The sequence below is a fragment of the Callorhinchus milii genome, unplaced genomic scaffold (genome assembly GCF_018977255.1).
Source record: "Callorhinchus milii isolate IMCB2004 unplaced genomic scaffold, IMCB_Cmil_1.0 Scaffold1, whole genome shotgun sequence".
Taxonomy (NCBI): Eukaryota; Metazoa; Chordata; class Chondrichthyes; order Chimaeriformes; family Callorhinchidae; genus Callorhinchus; species Callorhinchus milii.
Genome location: NW_024704742.1, coordinates 65466129 through 65482518, shown reverse-complemented (window position 1 = coordinate 65482518; position 16390 = coordinate 65466129). Strand labels below are relative to the sequence as shown.

Genomic DNA, 16390 nt, shown 5'->3' with positions numbered 1-16390 from the left:
CTCCACAAAGGAGCTGCTCTTTAAAAGGAGGAGAGGAACAGATCGTTCGTTCCGCAGAGGACTGTACTTTCTCCTCGTTCACCTTCTCAGTGCCCTTCTCCAGGTGTCCTGGCCAACAATTTATCTATTCTCAACCCCCCTTCCCCCACCCAAATAAAATTGGTTAATCACTCCATCCTTGGGCTGCTTGTGGGACATTGCTGCGCGCAAACTGGTTGCTGCGTTTCGGCCACAAAATACACCATCCCTCCTCTTTACAGTATATCCCGTGAAGTACTTTCACTGAGACTTTTAGACAACGTGATAAGGCGCTATGTCAAATGCAAGGATGATTGTGGACATTATTAACTCTGTATACTATATCGCCCTGGCCTCAGTTGGTTAGAACTCTCTCCTCTGAGTCAAGTCGGAAAGTTGTGCGTTCAAACCCTACTTTTGGACTTTGAACTCAACAGTATCGAAGTCGGCTGACACTCCAGGGGAGTGCTGGGGGGAGTTTTGCACTGTCAGACGTGCTGCCTTCAGATGAGACATTAAACCGAGGCCCCATCTGCTCGTCACCACTTCTCAAATGTCCTCTTTGCCGATCTCCCAGCTCCACACCATGCACAGGATCCAGCTGATCCAAAACCCTGCCTCCCGAATACTCACCCGTACTAAACCCCCATCACACCGGTTCTAGCCAGGCTCCACTGGCTCCCTATCACCGAATGGAGTGATTTCAAGATCCTCACACCTGTTTTTCAAATCCCTTCATTCCTGGCACCTCCCTACGCCTTCAACCTGCTTAACCCACAACCCGCTGACTCTGCTCTACTGGCTCTGGCCTTCTGCATGTCCCTCATGTCCACCATTGATTGCCGCACCTTCAGCCACTGTGCCCCGAAACTCTGGAACACTCTTCACCTTGCCCTCCGCCAGCCCCTTCCTTCCCCAACTTCAGGTCGCACCTGAAGACCTTCCTATTTGACTATGACTATGGTCACCTCCTGACTCGTTGTCAGACTCCACCACTGTGAAGTGTTCTGTAACACTGGGGCGCTATATAAATGCAAGTTGTTGTCGTTGATAGCAATTTCCTGTAAAGCACTTTTAAGCCTTTGACATTCTAAGTGCTATATAAAATATAAGGATTAATACGTTACAATATTATGCAGCATTGTGATAATTAGACTTAAATTGAGGGAATTGCTGAAGAAGAAAGTGAGGTGACTCACTAAATACAAGCACATAGAACAGATCAAGCAGGTGAATACAGTGAATAGCAGACAGCATGACCTTCACATATTCCTCTGAAATGCTATATCAAATGCAAGTATTATTATTGTTTTGGTCAGTTGGTTGAGTTGATACACAAGAAAACCTTTGTTTTCCAAACCAAACTACTCAGAGTTCCAAATCTGCGTGGAAATTTATTTTGTAAGTCTTTTTTATATGAATTTATGAAAGGTCTGGGAACCCCCATCTGCTTTAAGGTACCTTCCAATACATCAACTTTCCCAACCAGTAATCTAATTAGATTTTGAATAGCTCCAATGTTTTGAGCTCTATTTGACCACTGTCGTCACTCAAAAAACCCATCCTGAACCCCTCCAACCTTACAAATTACCGTCCCATTTCCAACCCGCCCTTCCTTGCCAAACCTCTGGAATGCGTTGTTGCTAAGCAGGTTTGCTCACACCTCTCCCTTAACTCCCTCCTTGAGTCCCTCCAGTCTGGTTTCTGCTCTGCCCATAGCTCACAGTCAAGGTCACAAACGACATCTCTCTCTGTGACCAGGGTTCCCTCTGCCTCCTCAACCTCCTGGATCTCTCTGCCGCGTTCAACACAGTTGAAGACACCATCCGCCTCCACCGCCTCTCCTCCCTCATCCACCTTAGTGGCACTGCACTAGCCTGTCTAACAAACCGCCTTCACTTTGTATCTTCAAACAGTTTCTCCTCCCGCCCCCACCCAATCACCTGAGATGTACACAAGGCTCCATCCTTGGCCCCCTCTTCCTCATCTATATGCTCCCTCTCAGCGATGTCATCCGTAGGTACGGGGTAAACTTCCACATGAGTGCAGGTGACGCACAAATTTACTTCTCTTCCAACTGCAAATCCAGGTCCGCCAATGTTCTCTCATCTTGTCTGGCAGAGATTAAGGCCTGGATGAGGGCAAATTTCTTGCAACTAAATGTCGACAAGATGTAAGCAATACTCCTTGGCTCCCGTCAACATCTTCTATTCTGCGAATATGACTTCTTCAACCTCCCCAGCTTAGCTCTCAGACTCACCAAACCAATGCGTAACTTAGACATCAGGTTCAACCAACAGCTGTCCTTCCTTCCCCACATCCAGTCCCTGACCAGGATCCCTTTCCTCCATCTCCACCATAGTGCCCGCCTCCGACAGTATCTTATCCCAGACACAGCCGAACACTCGTCCATGCGTTTGTTACCTCCCGACTCGACTTTTCAAATGTCCTCCTCTCCAGTTTCCCCAGCTCCACCATCCACAAGATCCAACTGATCCCAAAACTCCACCACCCGCTTACTCGCCCATACTCGCCCATAGGACGTGGAGTCCTGTAGCTCAGTGGTTAGAGCACTCGCTTTGCAAGCGAGAGACCTGAGTTCAATTCCAGGCAGAGGGCGAAACCTTGGGCAAGTTTCCTTACTCCACACAGAGCCTAATAATAATCGCTCCAAAACCAAAAACAATAATAAATTGGTCATTTTCAATCCACGACTGTTTGTGGGACATTGCTGTGCGCTATTGGCTGCCGCGTTTGCCCACAAATATACAGTCAATTCACTTTACAGTGTGTTCTGTGAAGCGCTTTGGGACGTCCTCCTGCCGTGAAAAGCGCTATATCAAATGCAAGGATTATTATTATTATTATTATTATTACTAAACTCCATACTCCTGTCACATTATTTCTAGCCATACTACACTGGCTCCCTATTGCCGAACAGATCGATTTCAAGATCCTCCCACTCATTTTCAAATCCCTTTATGCCCTGGCACTTCCCTACCTCTCCAACCTGCTTACTCCATAACCCACTGCCTCCACTCGACTGGCTCCGGCCTCCTGCACATCCCTCATGCCCTCCGTTTCATCATCGATGGCTGGGCTTTCGGGCACTACGTCCCGAAACTCTGGAACACTCTTCCTCTATCCTTCCGCCTTGCCCCTTACTTCCCCATCTTCAGATCGTGCCTGAAGATCTTGCTTTTTTGACTGTGCCTAGGGTCATTTCCCCCCAGCTCGGAGTCGTGCTCCGTCCCTGCTAAGTGCTCTGGGATGCTACCCTGTGTGAGGGGCACTATATAAATGCAAGTTGTTATTGTTGACTATAACTTGCTCAAAATCGTTATCCCTCTGAGTAAAGAAGTATTTTCCTGATTCTAAATGTGTTTAATATACATTTGTATTTTCTAGTCTTACTTTGAAATACTGTATAAACCCGAGTTTTTGTTCTTCTTTATTACCATTAATGGTCTATATCTTAAGCTACTTTTTTTTCTAGCGTACAAAGCTTAAGTCGTTCCAGCTTGTAAAGCTTCAGTAAATCTGATCATCTTTAAAGTTCATGCCCTTTATATTTAAAACAACCACATTGCAATTGTTTTTTGTACCTGTCTATTTTGTGGCATGATGTCCAACATTGTGAATACAATTCTAATGTTGCATTTATACTCTTAAAGCACCAGGTGAGTTATGAGAGAGGGGAACTGAGTTTGTTCCACGGTGACATTCTTGGCAATAGCATATTAGAATTGAGTCAATCATCTGCACACAAGCTGCATGATTTTCGCTGATTAAACTGCAGTAATTCCCAACAACAACCTGCACCTAAACTCTTTGGGATTTGGTAATCAGGGCGGTTCCCTCTGGGGAGAGTGTCTGTCCATACCAGACAAATGGGGAATCCTGAGTATTTGATTTGGAGGCTCTTAAACATGACAGTGGTTTTCCACCTGTGTCAAGACACCTGGCTGACTTTAAAAACATAATTGTAGGTAGTTTTGTTTCTGTACAGGTACTGAATAATCCATGAAGTTGTTGTGTACTGTATAGCACTTCATGGCTTAACAGCATCACAGTAACCGCATATGCAAGGACACAAAAGCTGTCAACAGCAGCTGTTCATCTGCAAAGCTGGGGCCACACAAAGGCTGTCCTCATCTGTCAGGACACCAAATTGCTCTTTGTACTGTAGGCATCATAGCCTAAGTCCTGTATAAATACAGTATACTGTGACATACTGGTGTATTTTTTTGTTGTTTTTGTATTCTGCTGTTCTGGCAGTAAATAATATTATAAAAACACCTTTTATACTTTGATCTTAAAGTTAATTAAATCAGAATAAAGCATTTTTATAGCAATTATACATTCTGTTTCCATGTAACTATGAAAGTTCAATTAAATTGGTTACTCTTGAGCACAAGAGATCGTGCAACAACAATCCTCACCTTTGATGCAGCTCCTTTCATATCGGGGGATGTCCAAAAGGGCTTCACAGGATGTACTGTGCAGTGACTATACGTTTTGTGGGCCAACGAGGCAGCCAATTTGTGCACAAGAAATTGAATTTGAAATTGAAGGTCTCAAGACCTTCCTCTTTGACTGCGCCTTCACTTCCCTCCTGAATCCTTGGGACATGCTCCCGACGTGAAAAGTGCTGTATGAATGCAGTTTGTTGTTTAATTTTTTTTAATATAAGGATGATAGAGATGTGGAACAAAATACTAGCACCAATTATAGAATAGGGAACTATAAAAAGTTTTGAAAGAGTAACTAGGACAAATTGCTGAAAATAAATGGAATAACATTAAAGTTAGGATGTGGATCAATGCTCACATAGTGAGTTCAGGCACAAATAGCCGACACTTCTTTGCTAATGGAAGGAAATTCCGTGCATAACAGCCCAAACCAGCTTCATTTTCCATCTGCAGAGCAGCATTAGCAGAATCTTAATACCTGAGGTCCACAATTTTATCTCATCTAGGGCAAATTCTCAAATTCAGTCTTGTATTTGAAGCTCTTTATTTTTATGATCTGTGAAAACACAGTATTTAAATTAAGACTGAATTAAGAATTTTTCCACAATTCTATGCGATTTTTAAATGTAAAGATAAAATGGTCTTGCAGGCTAGGTAAAATTTCAGCCTCGGATGTCGAGCATGCTCTTTTACATTCGGAAAAGAGTAAGGATACTTGAGTAAAGACAAGAAATATTACTCTGGAGCTTGTGATTTAAAAAGTGTGTCTCAGAGTGCTTGGACAGTCCAGGTAGCTTTGTTGTAGGGGGGACCATTTGGGTAATGGTTTTAACATATATTTCTTCAAATAAGCATTCAAATTGTAGTCCTTGCCTCTTTAGAGGTACAGTACATGTTTTCTTGGGGCATATACTATCACATGCCAATGGGGAAACTGGTTCTGTCGGCAAAGGAGCTGCAATTTGCAGACACAGCTCCCTGCATTGGCTCAGCTCCAAGGCAACAGCCCTGGTGAAAGGACACTCCACTCCCCCATTGTAATTTTTTTTTCTTCTTTAATATTATGTAGCCAATAGTAAGTAGTAGTTCTCCAGATTTTTGCATTACAAGTGTTTTATTTTATTCTCTGTTTTTGTTTTATTTTGAAAACAAATGTATCTTTGCTTAGTGGAGTCCTGTAGCTCAGTGGTTAGAGCACTCGTTTTGCAAGTGAGAGACCTTTTTTTTTTTTTTTTTTTTTTTTTTTTTTTGAGTTCAATTCCAGGCAGAGGGCGAAACCTTGGACAAGTTTCCTTACTCCACACGCCCTTTGAAGTGCTTTGAAGTATCTCCACAACATGATAAGACCCTATATCAAATGAAAGGATTATTAGATTATTAAATTATATGTGACCTAGAGAGCAAATGTCAGCAGGCTATCAATTGTTAGATGGGGCAGGCATCAAAGCCAATCCCATCTGTAATCTTACCCGGAGTCCACACCTCACTTAACCAGCATAATATCAATAGTTAGGAATTAAGAGCAAGGCACAGGCTAGTTTTTTCACCGCTTAACTTAGAAACATTAAGATCAATTGTAACACTCCTGCAGCCTCCATAATTGAGATCAGCACAGACTAGAAATCAAACCCGAGAACTTCCTGCTGGTGTGTATGGCTCAGTGCTGCTATTCATTTACCCACTGAATCACTGACTAGACACTTATAAGCGAGCATTTTCTTGAATTCCAATGCATTGTTTTGATGTCAAAAAGCTAAGATCTTTGAGTACCTTACCTAACTAACATATATATTTTACTATGTATTTTAAGAAAGCTTCTGTTTGGAACCCATCACCACCTTAAGAGTACCCAAATCAAACATGCATCCTACCTATACACGGAAATTACAGAGATATTTGTTGGGATGGAATGTGCACTCTCTCTGTGGAGGGACGCACCCAGCTCACCTAATTTCAGAAAATATTAGACATAGGTTGGCAAGAGCTTGCTGGAGTCCAACCAGCTAAAACTACATAGCTTGCCATTGATAGCGCTGTCTAGCAAGCTTTCCCACTGCTTGTCCAGCTAGGACCATCCTACCCGTTAGGGTGTTGGCCTGCAGGGTTAATAGGAGCTGAGTGCTGGTCTGACCTTCTAAATCCTGCTGAAGAGCCAACCTGACTGTGCTGTCATCAGCAGTGCCCTGGAGTCCTGCGGACTTGCCATAGTGCTATTAAATTTAAACTGAAATATGAAATGAAGAAAGCAAATGACAGAGTATTGCATTTGTATCCAGTATATAATCATAAATACACTTTTTAGAGCAAATTTAATGTATTAGGAGTAAAAATAGCACTCCAAATGATGTGCTTATTCTGGAGGGATTGAGATCAGAGAGGCTGTGATTATATCCGGTGTCTTGCTCAACATTCCCCCAAATAAAACTGCATGGAACATTGCTGCTCGAAAATTGTTTGCTGCATTTATTAACAAAATAGAGTCACATCACTTTTAATATCTCCTGTAAAGTGCTTTGAGACATCTCAACGACATGTTAAGGAGCTTTATCAAAAGCAAGGATTATTATTATTGAATCACTGCCATCTTGCTGTTTGATACACAGGTGCAAAGTTGGAAGTGACATTGATGGTGACCTAATGACTTAAGAGACTTAGAAGTCAGCCAGTTCAGCACAAATGCCACTCAATGGATGTCATGAGCGAGGCAAAATGTAAAGAATGAAGTACACCTGTTCAGTTTTAAACGTTTCTGTGTTCTGCTGGGACAAAATAAAAAACAAAATGTATAAATTTCTTATGAAGGGTGTTGTAACATCAGTTGAATAATATATAATAATATAGCTCAAATATAGAACATACATTTATCAGAATTTCATAACTGTACTCTAAATTCTATTTTGTTTTAAGACAGGTTTGATAAACCCACACTGACACTAGTGCACATCCACACAAGCACAAACATATTGACACTGCTGATACCTCCTGATGAGAAAACAATGAATAATGCCAGCTACTATAATGCACATTGATTTAGTGGCTCTGAGCCATTTACAGGTTGAAACAGGATAACATATGCTTCACATTAAGTCTGGGATAATTTCCATTGAAACAAATTTGCAAGAGGCTATGTTTTTTGTAGAAAAGCATAGTGGGTAACACTGAATAAGTTGCATCATATGAATTGGGCAAAATATTTTTTTTTCTTTGTGCCTGAGTTCTTAAAATAAGACAACTGTGGACTGCTGATGTATCATGCTAGTCCAACAACATGGGAACATATGAAACAGGAGGGGATCAAACAACCATTGAGCTGTTCCACCAGTTTATTTGATTTTGGCAGATTGTTAAATCCCATGACCCGCACTTTTGCTATATCCTTTTATTCCTCTATACGACCCAAGTATCTGTCTATCTCTATTTCAACATCCTAGAGTTTTTTTTCTTGTCAGCCGGGTGTATCCCTATTGATACAATCCATATTGTGCAATGGACAACATGTCAACAGTCACAAGAAAGGTATTAATACTGTAACACAATTTCTGCATACAGGTTCAAACCGGCATAATGGGTTCAGACTTAGTTAACACATAATGTACAATGGCTTTTATTGATGCTGTCAGTTAAAATACAACTGAAAATCTGGAAGGGCTATGAGTTTTAAACTTTACCTTTGATATGGGAACAGAAGAAAAAAAACTTCTTTCAGTTTATATTTATATTCAGTGGTCTTTAATCATTACTGTTCTTTGTTTTCCTTTATGTACGATGATCAGTTCTCAAAACCAAGGTCCCATTATAATGATCAAAAATGGAGTTGATGAAATTGATAACCACAACTAAAGTGCACTGTGTATATATATGCGCATATGTGATAAGGCACTATATCAAATGCAAGAATTATTATTGTTACATATGCAACCTACACTACATTCATAACAACAATTTGCTAATCATGCAAACGTTTTGGATGGACCATCCCACTTTAAGAACTATCTTTTCAATTGTGCTATCGATCACTTTTCCCTCCGCCCCAATCTTCTTACCCACCCCAATCTTCTTAACCCCCCCAATCTTCTTATCCCCATCTTCTTACCTACCAAACCTTCTTACCCCCGATTTTCTTACCCCCAACGACTTAACCCCTCCCATCTTCTTATCCCCCTATCTTCTTACCCTCCCCAATATTCTTACCCACACTCCCACATCTTCTTACCCCCCATCATCCACTCGGATTCCCAATCAGCTGTATGAAATGTTTTAACACATCCTCCCAATGTGAAAGGTTCTTTACAAATGTCAATTGTTGTTTTTCCAAATCAGCCACTCATAGGCTCGTCAGAATTATAGCAAAAGCACAGGTACAAGTACATGCTGAGCAGAACATATAGCAATGGGAAGCCAATGACTCACCAGATTGCCCATCTTATTAAAATGATAATTTGAGGTATGTGGATTTTCAACTAAAGCAGATCAGAAATAAGACTTATAAATCTAAAACTGTTGTGCAGATTACAACAGATAATGGCTAATGGCTGTTATTGATGCTGTCAGTATTTGAAGAAACCATAAATTATAGATGAGGTGCCCCAACAACTCATTTCTCTACTCACAAATGATGAAGAGATTTTAGAGAAATTAAAATGTGCATTCTTTATTCATATTATTTATGCCTTAGGTCATCCCAATGCGTGTTACCTTCCACTGGCTAACAGTGTGTGTTTGCTGTCAATGAAAACCTAATTTAGAAAGCTGACAGATAAGAATACCATTAAGTTTCCTATCAAAGCACAAACTATAAATAACATTTTATACACGACAACATTTTCACTAAACAGTTTTCCCTTAATTCTTCATTTCTGCAAACCTAAAAAAAAATATTCTGAAATTCACACTATACTATATTGTACTTCCATCGCGTGGAAGGTGGAGTCCTGTAGCTCAGTGGTTAGAGCACTCGCCTTGCAGTAAGACACCTGGGTTCAATTCCAGGCAGGGTGAAACCTTGGGCAAGTTTCCTTACTCCACACGCCTAATAATAAACCCTCCATAAACCAAAAACAATAATAAATTGGTCATTTTCAAACCACATCTGTTTGTGGGACATTGCTGTGCACAATTGGCTGCCGCGTTTCGCCCATAAATACATACAGTCAATTCACTTTACAGCATATTCTGTGAAGCGCTTTGAGAGGTCTAGAAGACATGCTATATCAAATACTATATTATCACAATAAATATGTATTATATTTAAAACGCACAATGGGCTACCCTGATACTTGACTTTAGTGGGTAATACTCTGGATCAAATAGAAAAGTGCAGAAATATTTGCTAAAAAATGCGGGGAGGTTTGAAAATCCCCTGGGAAGCTGTGGGGCCATTTTTGAAAAATTTTGCAGAAAATTGCAGGGGGTTGATTGGTGCTATTGAGGTACATTTTACTAACAACCTCATTTTTTTCACTTTATTGTTACAAACTAAACATAAGGAAATAACACGTATTAGATTGTTGCAAAAAAAATATTAATTACTTCTTTAACATAAACTGGGTTGGCCCTTTTTTTTGGGTGGATAGGGGGGTCACCAGCAAGGCTACAGGAGCTCACCACCTCCTACCTCCCAGGGCCTGTACTGCACATAGACCCAGAGAGAGACACTCACTCATAGACACAGAGAGACACACATCCTCAGAGAGAGACAGAGAAAGACACTCATAGACACAAAGATATATACACACAGACAGACAGAGAGACACACATACATACATTCATACAGAGACACCCAGAAACACACAAACATATAATAATAATAATAATAATCCTTGCATTTGATATAGTGCTTTTCACATCGGGAGGACGTCCCAAAACGCTTCACAGAACATACTGTAAAGTGAATTGACTGTATATTTGTGGGCGAACGCGGCAGCCAATTGCGCACAGCAATGTCCCACAAACAGTCGTAGATTGAAAATGACCAATTTATTATTGTTTTTTTTTGATGGGATTATTATTAGGTGTGTGGAGTAAGGAAACTTGCCCAAGGTTTCGCCCTGACCTGCCTGGAATTGAACTCAGGTCTCTCGCTTGTAAAGCGAATGCTCTAACCACTGAACTACAGGACTCCACAAATAGAAGAGACACACTCACAAACATGCATACAGAGGAGAAAGACACACAGACACACTCACACAGACACTCACACAGACACTCACAAACACACAGAGGAGAGAGACACACTCACACAGACACTCACAAACTCAGAGAGAGACAGACACTTAGAGAAACACAGATACACACAATCACCAACAGTGGGGATTCTCAGTGAAGCTCATTTGCCGCTTGGGCCACCCCGCCCACAGTGATGTCAAGTAACCAGCGAGCGGCCTGCGGGCCAGAAACTTCATTTAAAGCGGGTTTGTAGCGGATTCCACGGAAAAGATGTGGCCGCACTTCTCTATTGGCCCAGGTAATACCCACCCCCACAGCACTAGGCCACACTTGACAGAAAGGTATGTGTGAATTCTGGGTTGCGATGATTTATTAATCTGAGCCACGACTTCAGTCGGGGGCTGGAATTGATCTTAATATTCCTAGATTAAGGAGAGTAAGAAACACCAGCCAGGGATAATATCCAGAGCATGTGTGCTGATGTTGGATAAGGCTATGATTTGGCTGGCCGTGATACCACCCACAGATGAATAACCTTCATCTCACTGTTAAAGAGCCAGGAGTCAACTGGTTCTAAAGATAACATTAAAAATCATAAGGTGGTCCAATTCACCATCCAAGAGCCAACCCAAGAATGTTTAAACTTAATGTATTTACATTTCAAAGATCTTTTGCAGTACCCCCTATTTTATACTGCAACAAATGACATCTTGCTTGCCTGTGATGTCTCCTGTGGTTGAACAGCAACACTTGTCAAAACTCACATGTGAGAGTGGCCACTTGGGCAAGGTCCTGGATGAAGACTTGGAAGACTAGGGAATAAAAAAAACTCTTACATTTGTCGGAGAGTTTTTCACGTCAGGGAGACGTCTCAAAGGATATCCTGTAAAGTATAATGACTCCGTATTTTGTAAACGACATAAAGAAATTTAAGAAAAATATATTTTAACAATATGCTTCAAGTAAAGCACATGTTTTAGATTTATTTGAATTTACGTACGCTTCAATAAAAGCATTTAGTAAAATAGTGCAGCAATTTAGAAGTCCAAGCATTTTCCAGATATGACACAGAGTCATTGTGATATTTTCTGTATTGGCATGTCAACTAGACACTGAATATTTTGCTTGTGAACAAGAATTAATGTGTCCAATTTGAACCTTACCTTATGTTTGATTAAAAAAAAGTGAATAAACGTCATCTCACCTTTCTTCATTCTGCCAATATTCTACCTCCTGAAGCACTGCACCTGTTCCTGTCTTCCTCCTGTTACATCCATCTGTGGTTATTTCCTCCATATCATGGTTCCAATGATCTAAAAAAAATCTTGCGTTACATTCAGCTAATTTTAGTTCAGTGCACTGTTCAAATAATAACATTTGCACATGGTAGGTATACTGCGGGCAAGTCTAAAAAACAAGACACGTATGTTTTGGAAATTGGAGACTTCAATTTTTTTACATTTGGTCACTCAATCCACGACTGTTTGTGGGACACTGCTGTGCGCAATTGGCTGCCGCGTTTTGCTTACAAAATATATAGTCAATTCACTTTATAATATTGTCTATGAAGTGCTCCACCACGTGATAAGGCGCTTCATCAAATGCAAGGATTATTATTATAAAAAATGGAACTGCATTTTTTCAGTCAAATGTTTTAACACACCCAAAAATGAAACATATGATGCACATCTAACAAAGGCTCACAACACAAAGGTCTTGAAATATAGAGCACAAATATAGAGCAAACCTATTAGTGAAAATAAACAGCTGAAAAATAATTTTCATGGAATCATTACCAAGTAATCCAAGTGCGTGTTGGAGATCGCATAGCACTATTTTGACAAAGAGTAGAGAGATTTCTGAATGACCTGTCCAATAATACCTCCACATCGAAAATTCACACACAAAAAAAATTGCTTTTACTGCTTGTGGGAAGCTGCTGCTTAAAATAAGCTGCAGTTATAAAGTAACCCACTGTACAAAGCACTTTGAGATGATTCAATGTAATAAGGCACTAAATCAAATGACTGCTCAGTACTGTATTAGTACAAGGGCTAATTAAGTTACCAGTAACAATCATTATTTTAATGTTTTTTAATCTGTCAAATGCATTGTAGAATCAAAATAACAGTATATTGATAGATTTCAGATTGTTTCTATTGAGTTTAAATGAGTGGTTCAATACATGTATTGTAATTACTCAGATTTTCTACCATGTGGTAGATTAATAACATAATTTTATGTGTAACATTTGAATAACTGCAGATCCAACTAAACACTCTTGTTTTTAGTGTAATTTGTGTAGCTGTATTTATCTATTCATTCTGATATAGTTTCTCGATATTAAAGATTTGAATCAATTGCTGAACATAGCCACATTTTATTTTAAACAGGATTTCATTAAATAATCAAATCAATGGAAACAGTCATTCTTCCCACTCAGCTACTGTTATGCCTGCAAGCCAAAGCTCCAACATGTTGGATGTTTTTGGTTGGATAAGCAATGGGAAGCTTGCCGAACAGACCTCGCAAAGGTAAGCTATCCAACTGTAGCTAATGAAACTCCAACAGGACCTCAACTCACATTTTGGAGTTCTTAAGCCTTGGCTTTTGCCAACCTGTGCCTATTACTTTCTGGAATTAGGTAACTTGGGACTGTCCCTCCAGAAGGAGATTGCACACTCCATTCCAGACAAATGGGAAATTTCAATAGGTGATATGGGTATGTGGAACTCTGATTGGATACTCTTAAATATGGGTTTCTACATGTCAGAACAAAATAAAAATCCAACAGCTTAAAAAAATTAATGATCATGGCAAATGTTCTTTGTTTCACTAGTTTAAGAGAACAATTGCAGAAAAATAATAATCTTTTTTGCGTTATTGAACTATACCCTGACACCCAACCAATAATATTTAGAATAAATGTGTATTGATGGAAAATGATTTGGGTTATACAGTGGCAGTTCATTGAAATCAGATATTTCTTTCCGGGGGTGGAATAACCGCTTAAAATCAAAAATGACTAAAGGAAATAAATACATTCTGCAGGTGAAAAACTATTTGGTTAACCACAGTGCCCTCTTGTGACCACTCACTGTATTTGGCTTTTCCTGGGTTTTGCATTCTTTTATGGTCATATTGAATGGCTTTCATAATCTGCTGAGCACGTGTAGATAAGTGCTTGTGGTAAAGATCCAGTCCAACATAACTATAAGGCTCTCTGTGCTCCATCTCTCGTCCAGGTTACTAACCAAATAAAAAAAACACAAATTACTGATCCAACAGTATTCTGGTTTTGTCCTTTGACCTTACTTAGAATACAAGCACAAAATGGCTAGAAAAACTAGCATTTCCTTACCGCAAATTATTCATAGAAACCATAAATCAATTTGACCAGTGCTTTAAATATATATATCCTGACCGAATTATACACAACACTTAACAATTCAACAATAAACAACAAAGGAGTTCATACATTAAGGAAACTTTAAGGGCAGTGACTTTTAAACAGTATTACAAGTGCCCTAAAAATATCCAATAATCCATATAATCAATTAGAGTAATATTAAAGCTGGCAATTCATGATTACATACCACACAAGAAGATTTTTTTCTTCATTTTATTGAACATGAATTGAACTTACTACACTTAAAGTAACAAGTGGTACTGCACATTCATGTACAGGGTGACCAAAAAATTGTGATACTATTACAATGCCTAATAAGTCTTTAAAAATTTTTTAGATAATAGGGTAGCTTCCCAACTTTTTGATCACCCTGTATTATACACCTGATGATTTTCCACACATCAAATTCACTACAGAAGGAATCAGATTAAGCTTTCCCTTAGCAAGGTAGTGAAAATGGAAGGTCAAACTTTCACTGAGGTCCAACGTCCACTCTCACACCCATGCTAAATGAATATTTTGCATTAATCTTTACAGTACATGATTTTTTTGTTGGTGTACAAGCTCACCCTCCCCCCCTTAAACCCAATTAGACTGAATCACGTTCCACAAAGGAACCAGGGTTAATCTTCGCAGAACATATGGTACCGCAGGGAAGCAGACACAGAAGTCTCCATGCCTTGAAACATTCCATCCAGGAATGTTTATTAAAAAAAGATAAGGGAATTAGTTATACTTTAAAAACTCTCTGCATTTGTGGATAATACGAGACGATCAGAACAACTATAAAAATCATTATTCAAGACAGGAAGGAACAAATCAAATATAGGGCTTCCTGTGCTGTGTTTATGTGCACAGCATGCGGGAAATGACATCAGCAACGACCCAGTAAATGGGAAGAGAGCCAATATTTTCACATTTAGTGTCACGTTTGTTTCAACACAAGGCTCTGAGTTTATGAATCTAAACCACTGTATTATAACGAGGATGCCCCTTAACTATAGGCCAGTAAATTTAACATTAGTGATTAAATGTTACTAGAATCCATCATTATAGAAAAAGCAATTTAGCACTGGAATTAAGTGTGATCTGATCATAATAATAATCCTTGCATTTGATATAGCGCTTTTCACGTCTTCTCGACGTCTCAAAGCGCTTCACAGAATAAACTGTAAAGTGAATTGACTGTATATTTGTGGGCGAAACGCAGCAGCTAATTACGCACAGTAGTCCCACAAACAGTCGTGGATTGAAAATGACCAATTTATTACTGTTTTGGGTTTTTTTTTGGAGGATTATTATTAATGATCAGTCTGTAAAAGGCAGATCATGGAACTCCAAGGGTATTGTGAAATGTAGATCATATATGACAGAACCAAGTTTGATAGGTAAGAAAATAATCAATTACATTTACAAGGACTTGCAGTTATTTTCCAGGTTTCACATAAAAGATTGTTTCTTCTAATTAATTAATTGAATGAATGAAAAGCAAGCTAGTGTCATAGATAGAAAATTAACTGGAAACAAGGCGGAGTTCAGATAAAAAATGTCTAACTGGGGACTGACAAGTGGTGTTTGTTCAAGATGACAATAATTTAGGAGATACAATTTTGTGAAGGAAGCAGAAAATTGCATTGCAAAGGGATATAAAAGTAGATAAAGTTCAACGTAGCAGACAACGGAGCAAAAAGATAGCATATCTTGTACAGATCAGCAGATGGAAATTTATTCAGTGGGGAATCCATTCTCAGTGGAGTGGGATAGATGAAGGGAGAGGGGTCCACAGTTATTTCATTAAAGGCCACTTTTGAGGTACAGAAAGCAGAAATGATAGAATGAAATGCTCAGTGTTATTACAAGAGGTCTAGAATTTGAAAGTACGTAAAGAGTAATGCAATTTAGAGAACGCTGGTCAGATCACCTTTTGAATAATCAGTTTTTCACATCTCAATTTATAAAGATATCCAGCACCAATTCATCAGACTTGTATCTGGGATGAAAGACCACTGTTTTGATAGCATTGGGGGGTAATCAATAATATTTACCGGATGTGAGGAAGTTAAGGGGTGAGATGAGTAAGGATTTTAAGATTAAGAAGGGGATTAACAAGGTTAATAGGAAACCATTCCTCATTTTACTAGATAAATCTAGAATGAGGGAACAAAATCAAAACAAATACAGAAATATTTTCTTCACATAAGGGATGTGAGAATGTGGAAATAGCTCTGACAAGTCCAGAGGAAGTATTGGGTTATTTAAGATGGAGATAGATACTTGGACGATGGAAGAAAATTTAGGAAATGGAATTAGAAAGGTAAGCATTAAC

The 16390-nt window shown here is 39.3% G+C and overlaps 1 protein-coding gene across 1 annotated transcript in view; it reads left to right on the top strand.

Moving 5' to 3' along the window:
* The window catches only part of prelid1a (PRELI domain containing 1a), a 52560-nt gene that overhangs the window by 703 nt on the left and 35467 nt on the right, over positions 1 to 16390 (top strand). The gene's annotated exons all lie outside the window — the stretch shown is intronic.